The sequence below is a fragment of the Amblyomma maculatum genome, chromosome 6 (assembly GCF_055883805.1).
Source record: "Amblyomma maculatum isolate TAMU_Amacu chromosome 6, ASM5588380v1, whole genome shotgun sequence".
Taxonomy (NCBI): domain Eukaryota; kingdom Metazoa; phylum Arthropoda; class Arachnida; order Ixodida; family Ixodidae; genus Amblyomma; species Amblyomma maculatum.
Genome location: NC_139349.1, coordinates 26,581,989 through 26,599,459, shown reverse-complemented (window position 1 = coordinate 26,599,459; position 17,471 = coordinate 26,581,989). Strand labels below are relative to the sequence as shown.

The 17,471-nt window shown below is 43.6% G+C and overlaps 1 long non-coding RNA gene across 1 annotated transcript in view; it reads left to right on the top strand.

Annotated features, from left to right (window-relative positions):
- Window positions 1–17,471, top strand: part of LOC146185297 (uncharacterized) — a 601,519-nt gene that overhangs the window by 582,667 nt on the left and 1,381 nt on the right. The window contains exon 4 of the long non-coding RNA XR_014708281.1: window positions 9,809–9,861. This is a non-coding gene — a long non-coding RNA (uncharacterized LOC146185297). The remainder of the gene's footprint in view (window positions 1–9,808; window positions 9,862–17,471) is intronic.

Genomic DNA, 17,471 nt, shown 5'->3' with positions numbered 1-17,471 from the left:
GAAATTTCAGGGTAGAATGTAACTTCATATCTGAAGAGATTTGTTTGCATAGAGAATCTACAGGTCACAAAGGGCAAAACTGATGAGTCCGTGTACACCAACTCGCATTTTATATAACAGACTCAAGGCGCATGTTTAGGAAGCTGGGGCAGATTAACTGGATCTTGGTTAATGCTTCCTTCCGTGCGCTTGAAAGCACTTGAAAAACACATCTCGGGCTAGTTGGCGCATTACAATGCAGCGCTGTACGTGTCTCGTCTTACGTTTTTAGTCCTTGTCTTGGTTACGCTCTTCCGCTTTGTTTGAAAGCAGCCTAACGTTCACTGTGGGCTATTTTATAAACCTATAGGTGCACATTGGCTGACGCACCTATGACTGGGCGCCCTTGGAGTTGGAAAAATCTAGACTTTATGCAGAAGTTGAAAGAGCTTCAACTCTAATGTTTAAATTAAAGACTTCAAGAGAGATTAGAGAAAACCGTGGTGTAATGAAGAGCACCGGACTGGTCTTGACTACTTTTTGGCAGTTAGGCATGTGTAAGACAAGGGCGCATTTCGTTTTTCAGGTTTTTGCTCCATCAGTCAGAATTACTTTTTGTGCAACATACTACGAACAACGTGAATTGAGTGAACAAGCCTTGATTTAATATGAATCAAAAAATTGATCTATCAGATTGCAGAAGTTAGGGCACTGAGCTCAGTGAATGCAGGGAAGACAATTTTACGGCTGCATAAGATTCTCCGGTGTCTAGTCATGAGTAACTAGTCGCAACACACACAAAAAAAAATCCTAGGCTATTATGAAGATGACATTGTTAGTTCGTTTGTTGGCAGAATAAATTAAGATTTGCAGTTGTCCCCAGAAAGAAAGCTTGGTAGAAAACTGTAGAAGGGGAGACGAAGACACGAAGTGATTTTGAGGAATGCATGGATTTTGGTCAGAGAGCAGATTATCTTCTTCTTTAAATTACCACCACAAGTTGGAATTAACTAGTTCTCCATTTTACCCCTTTGAAAGTTCACCGTTAAATATCGCGTTTTCCAAACGTTTCATTAATGGATTCAAACCATTTAAAAACTATTTCACTCAACGCAACACCCAGTGTTGTTTTCGCTGGTGCTTTTAACTGAAAAATGTCGAAAGATGCTACTTAATAGCTCTGAAGCTGCTTCCTGAAGCAGCTTGGCGAGCTTTCGTATTTGCGTTATATGTTTGTGTTATTAACGTTCTGCTTAGCTTGTCTTGTTATAAAAACTTCGAATATCCTCCACCACAAGTTCAAAGAACTCTTGGCCGGGAATTTCTTATCCTTGAATCAGCCCTTTTCGCATTTCTTCCTGTATATCGGCCATCTCTTTCACCAACTGCTATAGCAGCAAGTTCACACTTTCACTTTTTACCCAGCCTCCTTCTCCTCTTTTTCTTTCCCGTCAAGAGTACGCAAAGACTAACAGAGCTCAAGTAACGTCAGCACACTATCTTCGCAGATGCAAAACTGACCACTGATGCCAGTAATGTAGTAAGAGAACGTTCGACTAAACAATTAATTTCTTATTTTTGAAACTGCTGGCGCGTATAAAGGGAGGTTGGGGTGGTAAGCATATGTCGTCTGCCCTCCATACAACAAACATTTCTCTCTCTGGGTAACAGCAGTGACAGCGGGTACATGAAGGGAAACTGGGCGGCGTTGGGACTTAAACTTTCGCCAAGACGACACTTAACAAAAAACCGAGTTAAACTAATCAAGTCACATTTACAAACTTTAAATGCAGGTATAAGGGCGTTGCGAAAGGATGAATAATCACAGCAGCCTGGGTTGAGGCAAATCTTACGCACCTTAGTGATGTGAGCCAGGGTGACGTCAGAGTAACAGAAAAAGAGAGAGAGAGATTGATATAAATGACTCAGCCAAGAAGGCTTTAGCAGTCAGAATCTATGTTTGACAACTCTTGGTTTCAGACATTACAGGAAGAAACTGTTTAGTCGCTTGACTTGGAATTTAAGCCTTAAATTAATACACTCTTAAGGTGATAAATAGGGCGCTATAAGCGAAAATGACTTTTTTTTGTTGTAATGATAATTTGCAAACAAATATTTTTCCTGGATCAAAACTTGTGAATTTCTTCTGCTACTTACGCTACAAGGCAAATAAGTCATAGTAAAATTTACAGAGTCCGAAGTCGCCGTTAAAAGTCAGATGATTCAACCCAGGATAGGAAATGTTTGGCGACTAAAACCCTATGGATTTCCTGTGGCGCCGGTGCCCATTCTATACTGCACAGAACATCGAACACTTTCGCCCACGCTGTCGTTGCTGCTGCTCTGTTTGCCGAGTATCCGTCTTCTGTCTCCTCCGGCACTCGCCTTTTGTCGCCGGTGCAATGCGGGGTGCCAGTCGTGAGTACACGGCGCGGTATCTCTTGGAGTGTCTCTTGTGCCAGCAGCGAGCTGGCTTCGAGAGGCATCTCGTCTGAGAGCTTTCAGATCTACATCGTATTTCCGGGTCCATCGAGCTAGGGAGGCGAGATGATTCATGACGCTTCTGCCCCCACCTTCAGTGCTTTCGTCTGTCATTCCTCTCAAAAACCGAGATTTTCTTTCGTTTTTTGTTTCTGTGTGTGATTGGGTGGGATATAAACTTCAGGTAGAAGATGATATAATAAGTGACATTAATTAAGGAGGCCCAAAGTAAAAGACATTGCTGGTTTTCCTCCCCTTTGTCTGTCTGTCAAAAATATCTCAGAGAAATTAACAGCGGTGGCGGAAGTTCCCACTTGTAATATCAAGTGCCTGAGCTTCCTGCCGATCTCGAAGATTGTCCTAGTTGAAGCAAGTCCAGCGCTAATTATTGAACGAAGCTGCTTAACAAAGTATAGCCGTCATTGATAAATTCAGGGATAAAAATTCACCATCTGTTGGCTTTACTGAGACAATTGTGCTCTGTACTCTTCAATTTGTGTGGATCATTTGAGATGAAACTTGCCATGGAAATCACATCATTCGAGAACCTTTGATACCAAAAACCCTTGGTAATATTGTTGATTGCTGCAGACTGGCTTAGCCTTGATTGTAGGGCATACAAATAGTCCACCGCTGAGGCTCATAATTGAAGTCCCGAAACAAGGCACATAGCTAAGGTTTCAAAGATCTGCCCCGCTATGCAAATATGTATAATAGTTCATAGCCCACTCTAGCTGTGGCTATCTATTCACACAATCACTGATAATTCAGTCTCAGGATAGCTGTCCCCAGGCCATGCCGGCAAGTTCGGTTGGCGTTTTGTTTATTATGATAGCGTACGTCAGTTTACACTCGTGATTATGTGTGATTTAACAGGTGCACAAACTTAAAGATTTGTAATAGAAGGAGCAACGAAGTGATCGTACGAGAACCGAGGACCCAGAATGGGGCAAGCCGCCAAATGCAAGACACTGGCGCTGTCGCGTAACATCATTGAAAAATGAGGTAAATATCTCCTCGATGTTTGCGCCAAGGCACTTATGTCGCGTGGCTATGGACGTGGCCGATTTCTGGACTCGGACGCCCAACCGATTGTTGCTACGGCAACAAACATGCCTAGCATCGCTATACACAGTTCTACTATGATTTCTCTTGAGTGACTGAATCTATCATGAGTGTCATAATCATGAACAAGACAAAGGTTAGGTTATGTTAGCTTTGTGGAGTTTAACGTCCCAAAACGACTTAGGCTATGAAAGACACCGTAGTGGAGGACTCCGGAAATTTCGACCACCTGGGGTTCTTTAACGTGCACTGGCATCGTACAGCACCAAGACAAAGGGCAAGTTGAAAACTATTTCGATCTAGATTCAGTTCAGTTCAGTCGTTTAGACGTGTCCGACTCTTCGTGACCCTATGGACCATGTCACACCACGCTTTCCGGTCTCTCACTATCTTCCTAACATCACATACCTTCATCTGCAGTGCCTCGAGGATGCCATCTAACCATCGCGTTGGCTGCCTACCCCTTCTCCGGCGACCCTCAACATTTCCCAAAATCAAATCTTTCTCCAGCGACTCCTCTCTTCTCATCAGATGACCAAAGTAGCTGAGCTTTAACTTTAGAATTTGACCCTCCAATGAGCAGTCAGGGTTTATGGTCTACAATATCGACTGATTTGATCTTCTGGTAGTCCAAGGAACTCTCAAGAGTCTTCGCCAGCACCACAATTCAAACGCGTCAATTCTTCGGCGGTCAGCCTTTTTCACAGTCCAACTCTCGCATCCATACATCACAACTGGAAAGACCATAGCACGAGTTATACGGATCTTCGTTGGCAGACTAATGTCTCTGCTCTTTACTAGGCGGTCAAGGCTAACCATTGCTCTCTTTCCCAGAAGCAGGCGTCTCCTAATTTCATGGCTGCAGTCTGCTTCCGAGGTAATCTTGGAGCCCAAAAACAGAAAATCTGTCACAGTATCCACTTCTTGTTCATTGATGCTCCAGGACTTGATAGGGCAAGACGCCATGATCTTTGTCTTTTTAATGTTCAGTTTAAGCCCAAACTTCTCACTCTCTTCTTGTACGCGCATCAGAGGTCTCTTGAGTTCCACTTCACTTTCTATCATTAAAGTGGTATCATCCGTATATCTAAGGTTGTTGATACGTTTTCCAGCAATCTTCACTCCAGCTGAAGACTCGTCCAGACCGACCTTCTTCATGATGCACTCTGCATATAGGTTAAATAGGCAGGGTGACAGTATGCAGCCTTGCCTCCCTCCTTTCTTGATCGGAATCCAATCAGTAAGACCATGCCCAGTTCTAACTATGGCCTCTTGCCCTTCATACAGGTTCCTGAGGAGACAGATGAGGTGAATTGGAACTCCCATCTCTTGAAGAGCTTGCCACAACCTGCTGTGATCTACGCAGTCAAGCGCTTTCGCATAATCAATAGAGCAGAAGTAGATGGGTTTCTGGAACTCTCTTGCTTTTTCCATGATTCAGCGAAGGTTAGCAATTTGGTCTCTAGTTCTTCTGCCCTTGCGAAACCCAGCTTGCACGTACGGAAGCTCCCGATCCACATACTGCTGCAACCTACCTTTGAGGATTTTCAACATCACCTTGCTAGCATGCGAAATAAGCGCGATCATGCGGTAGTTGGAACAATCTTTGGCACTGCCTTTCTTTGGAATGGGGATGTAAACTGACCTTCTCCAATCCTGTGGCCACTGCAGGGCTGTCCAAATCTTCTGACATAATGTATGAGAATGTTAACAGCGTCGTCATGGTTGAGGTTTTGAAGCAACTCAGCTGGAATGCCATCAATTCCGCTAGCTTTGTTCTTAGCAAGGCTGGCTAAGGCCCATTACACTTCACTCTTCAGGATGCCCTGCTCGAGATCAGTAATCACAACCGTCTTATGTTGGGTTTGCACATTCGAGTCCTTCCAGCTTAGCACAGAAGCTTCCATTGATATCTTTGATTGTCTTATACAGAGCTATTGTGTTCCTTAATTGGCTGTTGTCCTCAACTGCTTGGCACTGTATGTTCAGGAAGGCATTCTTATCTCTCCTTGCTATTTTCTGAAAATCCGCATTGAGAACCTTGTATCTTTCTCTTTCCCCCATACCTTTTGCCATCCTCCTTTCCTCAGCTATTTGCAACGCCTCTTCAGATAACCAGTTTGCTTTCTTGCATTTCTTTTGCTTTGGAACTACCTTAGTAGCAACTTCTTGTATTATATTACGAACATCAGTCCACATCTCTTCGGGCTCTCTGTCTTCTAGATCTAATTCTTGAAATCGATTCCTCACTTCCACAGCATATTCTAATGGAATTTGATCCAGATCATACCTGAAAGGCCTTCTAGTTTTCTGCGTTTTCCTCAATCGAAGCTTAATTTTGGCAACAAGAAGCTGATGATCGGTGCCACAATCGGCCCCAGGCCTTGTTTTTACTGCTTGTATAGCGCTTCTCTATCTCTGCCGGCATATAATATAATCGATCTGATTCCTGTACAGACTGTCCGGTGAAGTCCATGTGTACAGGCACCTCTTGTGCTGTTGAAAATGAGTATTCGCTATGGTCAGGTTGTTTTCTTGACAAAACTCTACTAGCCTATGCCCAGCCTCATTTGGCTCGCCAAGACCGAACTTGCCTATAATTCCGGATATTTCTTCACTCCCGACCTTAGCATTCCAGTCTCCTATCAGAAAAACGACGTCTGATGATGGGGTGCGGTCTAAAAGGCATTGTAGGTCCGTATAAAATCTCTCAACGTCAGCTTCTTCAGCAGTAGTGGTCGGTGCATAGACTTGGATAACTGTTATGCTGAAAGGGTGACCTTGGATCCGAAGTGAAATCATTCGGTCGTTTTTGGGGTTGTACCCTAGCACTGCTTTGTCCATTCTTCTGTTTACTATGAGAGCGACTCCATTCCTTCTCTTGGATTCGTGCCACAATAAAAGACATAATGGTCGCCGGAGTTAAATTCTCCCATTCCGGTCCACTTGAGCTCGCTGATACCCAAGATATCAATGTTCAGTCTGTCCATTTCTCGCTTGACGACATCCAGTTTACCTTGCGTCATAGATCTTACATTCCATGTTGCTGTGTGATATATCTCCTTGCAACATCGGACTTTCCGGTCGCTTCCCGACACATCCACAACTGAGCGTCCTTTTGGCTTTAGCCCAGCCGCTTCATTCGTCCTAGAGCTACTAGGAATCGCCCTTTGTTCATCCCCAGTAACATGTGGGACGCCTTCCAACCTGGGGGGCTCATCTTCCGGTGCCATAACATTAATGTTATTGCGACTGGCCATGGGGTTTTCTTGGCAGGAAATACTGGAGTGGGTTGCCATTACCTTCTCCAGTGAATCACATTTTGTCAGAACTGTCTGCCGTGACCTGTCTATCTTGGGTGGCCCTACACAGCAGAGCTCACGACTTCATCGAGTTTTGCAAGCCCCTCCGCCACGATAAGGCAGTGATCCATGAAGGGGTCGATCTAGATTACGCTAATATTATCTGTGAGAAGCCGAGGTTAAGAAGTTTGCACTGAACATGGCATGATTAGACTTAGAGATGTTTACAAGGCGCCTAACACTGTTTTGGCCGGAAGCACTTCAAGCTTTCATGCTCAAAACTTGCGTTAACCCATATATAACTGAGCCATCGTCACTTGTTGAAAATATGGTGTAGACGCATCATTGTCACTAATGTAGCCTTCATGTCAGAAATTGATTTAGTGCGCAGCATATAAAATTAACTATTGTTTGACGTCTTAATGTGACGCCATCGAATCTTCAAATATCTGGTGTTATTTTGCGTACACTTCGCAACAAATGAGACCCCGTTCGTTGCGCCACGTTTGAGCTCTTTGCTGACATATTTCGTTCTTGCTGACTCAAACAAATGTTTTCCTTACGACAGAGTGAAAAAATAACTTCTGTTGGCCCGTAATGCTTGACACGGTTTTAATTTTCACCAGTCTGTCTCTGCAACAAATCTGTATTTCTGAAAACAAAGTATTCCCCTTCAAGACAGGAAAACATACAGATAGAAATGTATCAACATGGAAGCTATCATCACATCATGAAGAGGAAAATGTAAATAGAAATGGGTTGAAGCCATCTTTACCCTTTATACTACCTGGCGGACGCTCTAGGGAATCCGGCTGCCTGCTAATGCATGATAACAGCCAACTATCTCGCTTTTTTCTACGAAAAGGGGCAAAAGCGAATGGGAAGAGCTCGAAAAACTAGATTACTCCAAATCAAGTTAATGCAATTAAGCCCCACAGTCGAGGCTCACATGTGATGTCCTGTGCGGCTGTGGCGTTGGAAGAATTTTTTCCCGGAAGTGTTACTGTTCCGCTTGTGTTACAGTGGATGGAAAAGCTGCTTACGAGTTGTTTACTCTTCGCATGCCTCTGTTGTGATAATAGTTCTGGCATGGTGGAGTTCCTTGAGAGTATCAATGCAGGACTAAATGAGGGAAACTCCTTCTGACAGTCAGGTGCAGTTAAATTAAACTGTAAAAAAAAACAATTGAGCTTGCAATCGTTGCATTTAACGTCGTCAGCTAGCTGGAATCGACGGTAGACAACTGCAGAATAGGCTCAAAAACTTCAGCTAGCAAGAACAAGACAGGTTAACAAAAGTAACGAGGCACTTCCCGAATAGCCATTTATCTCCGGATACGAGGCAGCAAGTTTATGGAAAGCTCTGCTCAATTGGAAAGTGAGATTTGTTTATTAACTAGATTATGAAACAATGAGGCAAAGTAACGCCTGCCTGTTACGGCTATCATATGTATTATAATTCTCCAGATGGTTTACTCGGTCTTCCCTGCCGTAGTGATAATGCGTCGTTAGCTCAAAAGTTACTGTAAAGAAAGGCTTCATTCGCGCCCAGTGTCACTGTGCGAGATCTCATGCCTCAATGCGCGTGTTTTTCATATCATGTACTTTCACCTCTACATCGCCGCAGGGGTTCAGTGGTTGGGACGCTCGATTATTCATTCGAAAGTCGAAAGTTCGATCCCAGCCGTAAGGGCCGCGATCAAACGAAGGTGAAATACAAGTAACCCGTGATTTAATTGTACGGCATCAGTGCACTATTATAAACTTCACGTGACTGAAATTTCCTCTGCTATTCCCATTGGTCACTATTGGACATTAGGCACTGAAAGCCACACCAACTCAAATTATTGTAGCTTTCTTTGTATGTCGCGACGAAAGTTCTGCCGAAACAATAGCTAAGACAAGAATCTGGGGATTGCGCAGGAAAACCAAGGCGAGACACAAACAGGAAGAGGTTGCTAACGTTCTTGCCCAAAAATAGAAGCTACCAGGCCAAGAGGACATTTAACTCACAATGGCGCTACGCGGGCACCCCAACATTAGTTCAGCAAGAAGCCGTTGCGATTTGAGCGCCCAAGTGGGACCTAGTAGATAAATATGTCATGGAAACGTCGTTGAAATATTGTGTTAATGACGAAGCAACGTGTTTAGATAATTATTATCACAGAACAATGAGATCAATGTTATGGCATGTCTGAGGACCCAGTCGCAGTAGCTTTCCTTTTGTGTGATAGCTATACACGTGGTCAAATTCAACCAAATATGTTATTGCTTGCATGACCTTGATTTCTTTGGGCAAACTAGCACAGCGAAAGGCCATCAACGTTCAACTATGTATAGCATACCTACCCCTATCCCTTCAGGGATACGTTGGTAGACATTGTCTATCGGGGTGACCTTTGATGTCTAACTGGCTTTTGAGTATAAATGCCAGCGACTAGGTGTCGCTCCTAGACAGGCATTTGATTGATGTCAGCAGTCATGTGCGATTTTGCGAAAACATGTTTTCGTACTTCTACTCTGTTTAATTACGCTAAATCCCTACTGCCCTTTTCATAAAAGGACTGTTGTGTGCAATAAGTGTAAAGTCGTGAGCAATATGAGAAAACAAATTTTTTGCACAAAATTGCGAGCATTGTCGGCATTTCTCTATTAATTATGATGGCCACCTACGGATATTGAGCATCCAAAGGAAACATCTTTAAAAAAACTAAATAATTTGTTCTTGTCAAACAAAATTATATAGTACCTAATCAAGAAATGAATGCTCAAACTTTGTTATAGCTCATATTGCTCATGGCGGAACATTTTGTCACGAAAGCAGGATTATAGCCTTCACATAAGACCGGCGAGGCTTTACGAGCAAGCCTGCCGAGCTATTCGTCCACACGGGGCAGCGGGTGGACGTCTTTATTGGTGATGCCGTTCAACTTCCCATGATCAACACAGAAGCTAATGACCCCATACTTTTTTCTTTGCCAGCTTGACACGGGAAGACCACGGGCTGTTGGAAGGTTGGATGACGCCACCACAAAGTATGTTCTAAACCTGTGTTTGGATCATTTCACGTTCCGTCATTGAGATACGGTACGGCTGTTGGCGTATAGGGCGGGCATCGTTGGACGTAATGATGCGGTGCTCCTCACATTGCGTTTGCCGTATTTTTGTATTTGTAGTAGGAGGGCACAAAGTTCTTTCTTCTGCATTGCCGAGAGGTCAGTACTAAAATCAAAATGGTCAAGGGACGGGCGTAGTGTCAACAGCTCTGAACATCAAACATTCCAAAGCATCCTCTAAGCAGTCGGTGAATGCGACGGCAATAGCACGAAAAAGATCCTGTGTTTTGTTGCTGAACTTAGTCACCAGAATCTCAGACCGGCCTTCGCGGAGGTGGATGAATCTGTACGCCATGCAGATGCCATCGGTGAGCAACAGGGACTAGTTGCCTTCAGCGGTCGCTGTCCCGTGACGCACAACGTCGCCGCTAACAGTCAGAAAACACTGGCCCGGGGTGGAATTGAAACGCTTTCGGTGCAAATTCGAAGAGCGGCGTGGCGTTGATAATCCTCGTTATCAAGATCAACTTTCTAGGTCGAAAACATCGCAGTGCGCTTCCGCTGGCTTATGATAGCTCCATATTTCTGAATAAAATTAAAACCAAAAATACATCGCACGTCCAGGCAGTGCAATGTCATGTCACCTGCCAACTACCATTTACCGATTCATGCCTTTGAGTTTCGGCCCGATAACACATTTTCTGCAAAACGAAGCCTCTGACTACATCTCCTTGAGACTGAAAAAGTGTCCACTTCAAAGTTCAGTCCCTTGTTTCATCATGGCTGCCGAGAGTTTTAGCGCACATTTACAGCACGTCTGATGTCTAGCGCTTTTACAACCTTCTGACACAGATGATTATATGCTGGTGTCCGCAGACTGGGCTGCCGTGAACGTTTTTCTCGTGTCAACACGCAAAGCATCCACGACAGCATTACGTCTGTCTTGTCTCCTGAGCTACGACGCGTGCAAGTTTACAGGGTGACAACAAAAGCGTGCAAGAGATTTTGTACGCAAGAGCGCACCTTTGTCTCCAGTGGAAATGCTCGATCAGGCTTGGATAACCTGGTTGTCGACTGCTCTAAAACGCACCAACGCCGCAACCCACTAAGATCAAACAGTATCATAGAAATTTAGTTGTGTTTTTCCTAACAGCACCCCTTTCTTCGACCCGTCTTGTGAGGACAGAAACGAAACCTTTCTTAAGGAACACTTAGGTGGCCTGCAGTGGAGATTATTCCCAACAGAAGTGAAAAAGCAGTGGTTGCGAAGAACCTGCTGTGCAGCATTACACAGAAAACAAAAATATGTGTGGCAAATTTGACCATCAAAGTTGCAATGAGATGAAAGCCTTTCCTTGAAACGCCGCTGATTCCTGTTTTACTGCGTCTGCTTTTGTATACTGAGAGGTGCGGCGCTCAATGAAGCGCCAAATGAAAGAGGCAGCAAGGACGCCTAGATCGGACGCCCAGCGGGGTCAGCTTCGGCACATCACGACCGGGTGTGGCGTCGTGATGGTGTCAGTTCTGGTTAGTATACATCAATGAATGTGATGCCATGATGACACCACATCGAATCATGACATCACGTTCGATAATGGGCGATCACGTGACCAGGTGGCGAAATCACAATCTCGCGATATCCCGAATAATCTCGCGATAAATTGTGAAACTCCTCTTGGACGGACACTTATGAGCATGTAAAGGATTTCACCTTAATATCTTGCACCTAACAAACGCTACTGATAATAATGCATATCTTACAGGATATGACACATTATTGAGGCGAAACCTTACTTTGCTGTTTGTGAATATGGGTCCGCAAATAATGGAAGCAAAATGTAAGATGTGATGTCAATTTAGCATGGGACTATAGTCATGAATGTGTATTGAATGACAAGTTGCACATAAATGTCGTGTCATGCCTATTTATGTCGTGTGACTTACTATAGTTTATTCATGAGACATAGTCATTACCCAAGATTCATCCAGATCGGAGATTTAACGTGCAGGACTATGGAGGCAATGATTTGTGTGTGTCATTTGAAGTCATGACACTGAAAGTTCTGAGTCCTACTAGTCAATGTTCCATGACAATAAAATTTGCTAATTCATGACACTCGAAAGGGCTAAGAAGACAGTCAAGAGTGCTGAGTGTGGAGAGAAAGCTCTGGCTGTTGACAACCGAGCGTTTCATCGGCACTGACAAGTGCTGAGTCATACTAGTCGAAGTGCCATGACACTAAAAAGGTCTGTCTGTGTAGCGAAAGTTCTGGCCATGGGAAACCCAGCACTGCATCGAACGTAACCAGCGTTCTGTTGAACGCATAAACTTCGCTCGCATTTTATGCAGATTCCACTTGCACGCCCTGCATGTGCTATATAAGCAACGCGCGATGTACTGTCCGAAGCAGCAACATCAAGCTTTCGCATTTCTCCAATGTAGTCTCTGCAATGTTCTCAAAGTTTTTATTATTATGATTAACTCTGTATTTACATGCATTCGAGAATTAATATTATTATATGAGAGCTTCTTGGTAAGTCGAGCCCTATGTAAATGGTGAAACAGAAAATATACTTCGAAGACATATATTTTATAGCGTAATTGCAAAACGTTATGCGGAATTTAAGTGCAGAAAATTCTTTAAAAAAGAGGTCTGATGAGATATGTTTTCTGTCCAGGTAAGCAGCCCCAGCAAATCCCGTTTCTGATAAGGGCATCTCGAAACGTAATAGTCGAGAAAATTAAAGCTCCTTCAGTGCTCGGAAAGAGGAGACACGAAAGATTTTTGACGATCAAAGGGATTGACACGGAGGTAGTGCTCAATTGTTTTCCTTTAATTTATGATCCTATTTTGATCCGGATTATATTTCATCTGTGATTTTAATCTTATTCTGACCATAGTAAAGCTGTAGTTTCATTACTATTCAGTTTGTAGCAACAATGGAGTCTTTAATTCGTTTTCGCTGAGCCATCCTCTTTATTTCTTTTTCGTACAACCGCAGGCAGAAATCTGATTCCCTCCATGTGTTCCTTGCCACGCAACAGGCGAAGGCTTAAACAGACGCCGCCGGATAGCAGTTTTCGTTCTGTTGCTTTTCTCGTGCTATTTCATTTATACGACGCAGTATTCGAACTTGCAAAGGCAGTGTTTCATAGTTAGTTATGGGATGACAAGTCTTTTTTTGAGGGCTATGCACAGTGTTAACTTTTTTTTGCGCACTAAGAACCGAAGACACAACTAACTTGCCTACTGACAGGTTCCCACAAATTAAAATCAGAGCAAAGGTATGCGGGTAAAACTGTCCCTCGTCCGCACTGCTCATGAGGCGAATATCAAAAATGCGGCACTGGTCAAACCGATGTCCCACACGAGCTCAAGCTGTGTAAATGCACAGCTGGTGGAACGCACTTTAAAGTAAAAATTTCACCTTCGCACGTTGTATTCTATTTTGAAGAGAGCTCAAAATAGAACTCAATATTCGGCTCCGCAGTGTTGAACTCTTCTATTTTTTTTTTTGGCTCTCCTGGCCACTTCGCGGGTTGCGCTCTGCGGGAAGCGCGTTGTTGTAGCTGGTTGTGGTGGGTAGGGTGCTCCTTATAGAGCTTATTGTGACGTACCAATAAACGTTATTTTCAATTTCAACGGCTGAAGAGTACCACTATATCGGTCGGTATGTCGGTCGCAATGCGGAGTACAACAAAGCAATCTCGAGTATGTTTGTGAGGAAGATCACAGCGAAGTGGACGGTCGTACGCCACCTCTCTGTTGTGGACGAATAATTAGTATACAGTGTTCGTAGCAAATTAAAATAAACGGTTGAAATTCAATGTCACCGCAAGGTGTCTTCCAACAACAACTAAAATTTTAATCTGCAGCGTTTTCCTTCAACCATTTGTCACGTACAGCCTTCGCGTCCGCAATGCGATAACGAAACATATTAGTCACAATATCTGTCACCCAAAAAGTCATTGCTAAAATTATTGCTAACATGCCGAAGTATGTGCATACAGATGCATACTTCATTTCTTACCATCGTCAAGTCAGTAATTTTGTAGTCTGATACTTTTACTCGTGTATAAAACGGCTCTTTTGGTAACACGGACTGTATGATTAAAATGCTCCACTTAATTTATTACACGCCTGCTTATCCAATGCAAGACCACCACTTTTAATTTTTTCGGCTCTGCTGCACCATTAATAATACGTAATTATTGTGCTGCACCTTTCCGAAGCAACTGAACATTCTTGCGAAACATAACATGACCATAGAAAATAATGCAAAATAATTAGCTGTAATGCATCACCTTTTGATGTAACGTTGTTCGTGACGTTTTCGCGTCTTTTGTTTCGCACTCAACTTTTTTCTTTGCAACAAGTTTCATCGAACGTTTTTTGGTTTGTTTTTTTCTTTTCATGCCAAGTTCGGTGCCTATTTTTCGTAAAATGCTGCTGACATATGCGGTATGATATTATTTTGTTCTAATACTTCGCTTTTTGTGAACAAACTAGAAATCTCATGCTTCCTCCGCGAATGCTCAACCCCTGTCGCCGTGTGGAGAATAGTTACAGGGAGTCTTTCAAGCTGCAGCTGGCAGCCTTTCAATCTTCGTCGTTGGCTGCAGTATTGAGCAAAGTAAATAGAATACTTTGATTTCATTTCATTTGGAAGTAACTGCACTCCTCATCTAGAGACATAGTAGTACTGACGCGATATTTTATACAAAATAAAATATTTTAGCTACTTCATCGTAAACCTGTCTCCGGCTTCCTCGTGCCTTCTCCGCCCTATCCAAACTACCAGATTTCAAAATTCCAACAATGCACATTGAACCCAGCTGCGGCGAAGAAGCGAGGCCTGCAGCGCAGACACCACCCTCCCCGGCGCGTGCCGAGCCTCTGTCGTCTGGCAATAGTGACAGCCCTCTCGTACTTCTTCGCTGGTGTGAATGCGGGTGCAAGGGAGGGAGTTACGCCAGCCGGCGTTGCCCCCGCACCCCCTCCCCAAAAGGCTCCCCGTGTGAATACCGCTTTAAGTGAGCTATAAAGGGGGAGGGGGGAGGGGGGGTTATCGTACGCACTCGAAACTCCCCGCTACCGGAGGTAGATCTAGCCGCGCCTTTGAAAGATGAGGTATTCTGGGATTTGCCCTGACAGGGTGTCGCAGGCTTTGGAGGAGCCTGTCTCAAGTGCACGCCTTCAAGAAAACTGAACGTGAGGCTCAGATGGCGTCATTACTCATTTTTGGCGGTGCTTATCCGCCGCTGGATTTCAGCTTCCATATTCAAGGCAGACGCCCAAGCCTCCACTCATCTCTTCTCTCGCCTTATCTCTTCTCTCGCCTTATCTCTTCTATATCCTTCTTCTTTCATGTAAATAGAGTGGGAGATCGCCCTATTTGCAGTATGCCTCCCACCAATCGAGGCAGGTGCGCTGTAGACTTTGTGAATACGAGGAACAGGCTAACCAGAGCTGATGCTTTAAAACGCGCACTAAATTCATTTCTATCCCTGCAGCTGGGAAGAAACCGAAGTCGGTTTCTCAAAAGATTAACTTCCGAGTCTAGGAAAAGATCACTGTGCCCTCAGTTGACAGCCTAAAGTACAGGTGTCGGTCCAGAACCTCAGGTTACCGGACTACCGCTGTATTGAATTAGAGTGTAAATCTTAATATGCAATGCGTCCTCGTTGAGTATATATTGTACGTTAAATTTAGCTGTTTGAAAATCACGTCGTGCTGCAGAGTAGGCTACAAGGATGAAATATGCATCTTTAGGAAATTCAGTGAAGGTGATCACTGCATGCAGCCATCCTACTAGCCTCAGAATAACTTTAATGCATGTCTGAGCTGACATTCAGGTGAAAAGTGATATTTGATCTCTGGGCATATACAATACGAGAGACAATTTTATATACCCGCCGAGGCATTTCTTAAGTGCTCTCATAATACTTGCAATAGTAAGCGTCTTCTAAGATTAAAGAAAGGTTTCACTAGTAAATTAGAGCCATAGGAACGGAAACAAAACCAGTCGCTGTAAGATTGGAAAAGACAAAAAACACTGCCTTCCTTGGGGAAACTAAGAATAAATTCTTTTTTTTTTCTTCGCGTGGTGTCAAGCCTACATTTCTTTGGTAACTTCGGGAGAACAACATTTGTCAAAGTCTAAACTTGGAAGGCCTCTATCAAAATTTGTCCACTTACATTCTTCGTTTAGAACTATAGGCTCAAACGCGAGCGTTCATTTTGGCACTGAATACTGCTAATCCAAATAATTCTCTTGCGTACAGCATGTGTTGTTTGTACACATAACAGTCTTTCGTTGAGTAAGCAAGCCGACGCGTGATAGTTAATTTATCAGCCTTATCCAAAGGGTCTACGATGGGAACCGCTGAGTGCCTGCAATCCAATCAATGGTGACCGGGGAGGCCTGCCGACGGAGCAATTGCAATTGGGGCGGGCTTAGTCAATAGAAGCGCGTTCCTTCAAACATCGAATCGAACGGGACCAAGCCGATGAGCATATCAACACAGAAGGATCGAAGTCACAAGGGGAGAGGGAAGGTAGAGGAAACATGAGGAGGAGGATGTGGAAGTTGAGGACGTAACGGCCTAGGCATAGTGCACTTCAGCTAGTCACAGAGATCGATTAGATTGGAGAGGATTGCAAAGACTCTGACCTCGGTGCGAAGCAGCTCCTGGCAGCTGTGGCCCAAGTGCATCCATCCGATAGATTTGTCTCGGCAACTTCTCCTGCTTTCTTTGTTCGCCAATGCTCTGTGACGAAGGAAGGAGGGAGAGAGGAATAATGGGGATGGAAGGTGAAAGCAATTTCTGCCCGTTATTGTGCAACGTAGAGGTAGGGAGGAGGGTAACACAAAAAAAAAAATAAACTTATTATCGAACATCTGGATGGCACGTAAAGACGATATAGAATACGTATCGGCTTCGTCTCTAAAAGCTTTATTTGCAGCCCGCAATGCAGGTTACTGAAGCGCAAGGGTAAATGACAATAAATTAAAGCCGCAACCTTCTTTTGTGCACCTGATATTTATAATAATGAACAAAATAGAAATATATGTGTTGCATGAAAAGTTCCATTATTGCGAAGCTTTCTGAAGAACTTTCCTTTGATTTACAATAATTATAATAACAGTACAAATAGGCTTAAGGTGAGCGTCTTCTTAGGCAAACGCTGCTTTTCAGTTTCTAGACCCTTGCACCTATTAGCTTATGTGCTTATCTGCCAATGTACGTGTAAAATCAAGTAAAATCGCAGCTTTCCTAGAAGTCCTACTCATTGTACTCTTATTCGCAAATTAAATCGAGGAAATATTTCTAAATATCATCCACAATACTAAAAAGACCAATTGTCGCTACACTTCACTGTTCCCAGGTTTGGTTTTAATTTCTTTTAGGCAGATCTATAGTTTGCTCGTCATAAAACATGCAGTGTTTGAAAAATAAATGAAGCAAGAAATTCCCGACGCATTGCGTGATGTGAGATGCCAATTTATTAGGTAAAAGCAAGTTCGGCATATTAGGTGTCTAAAATTTCATGCGGCGTCGGTTGCTTAAGTGCGCTGCTTGACTG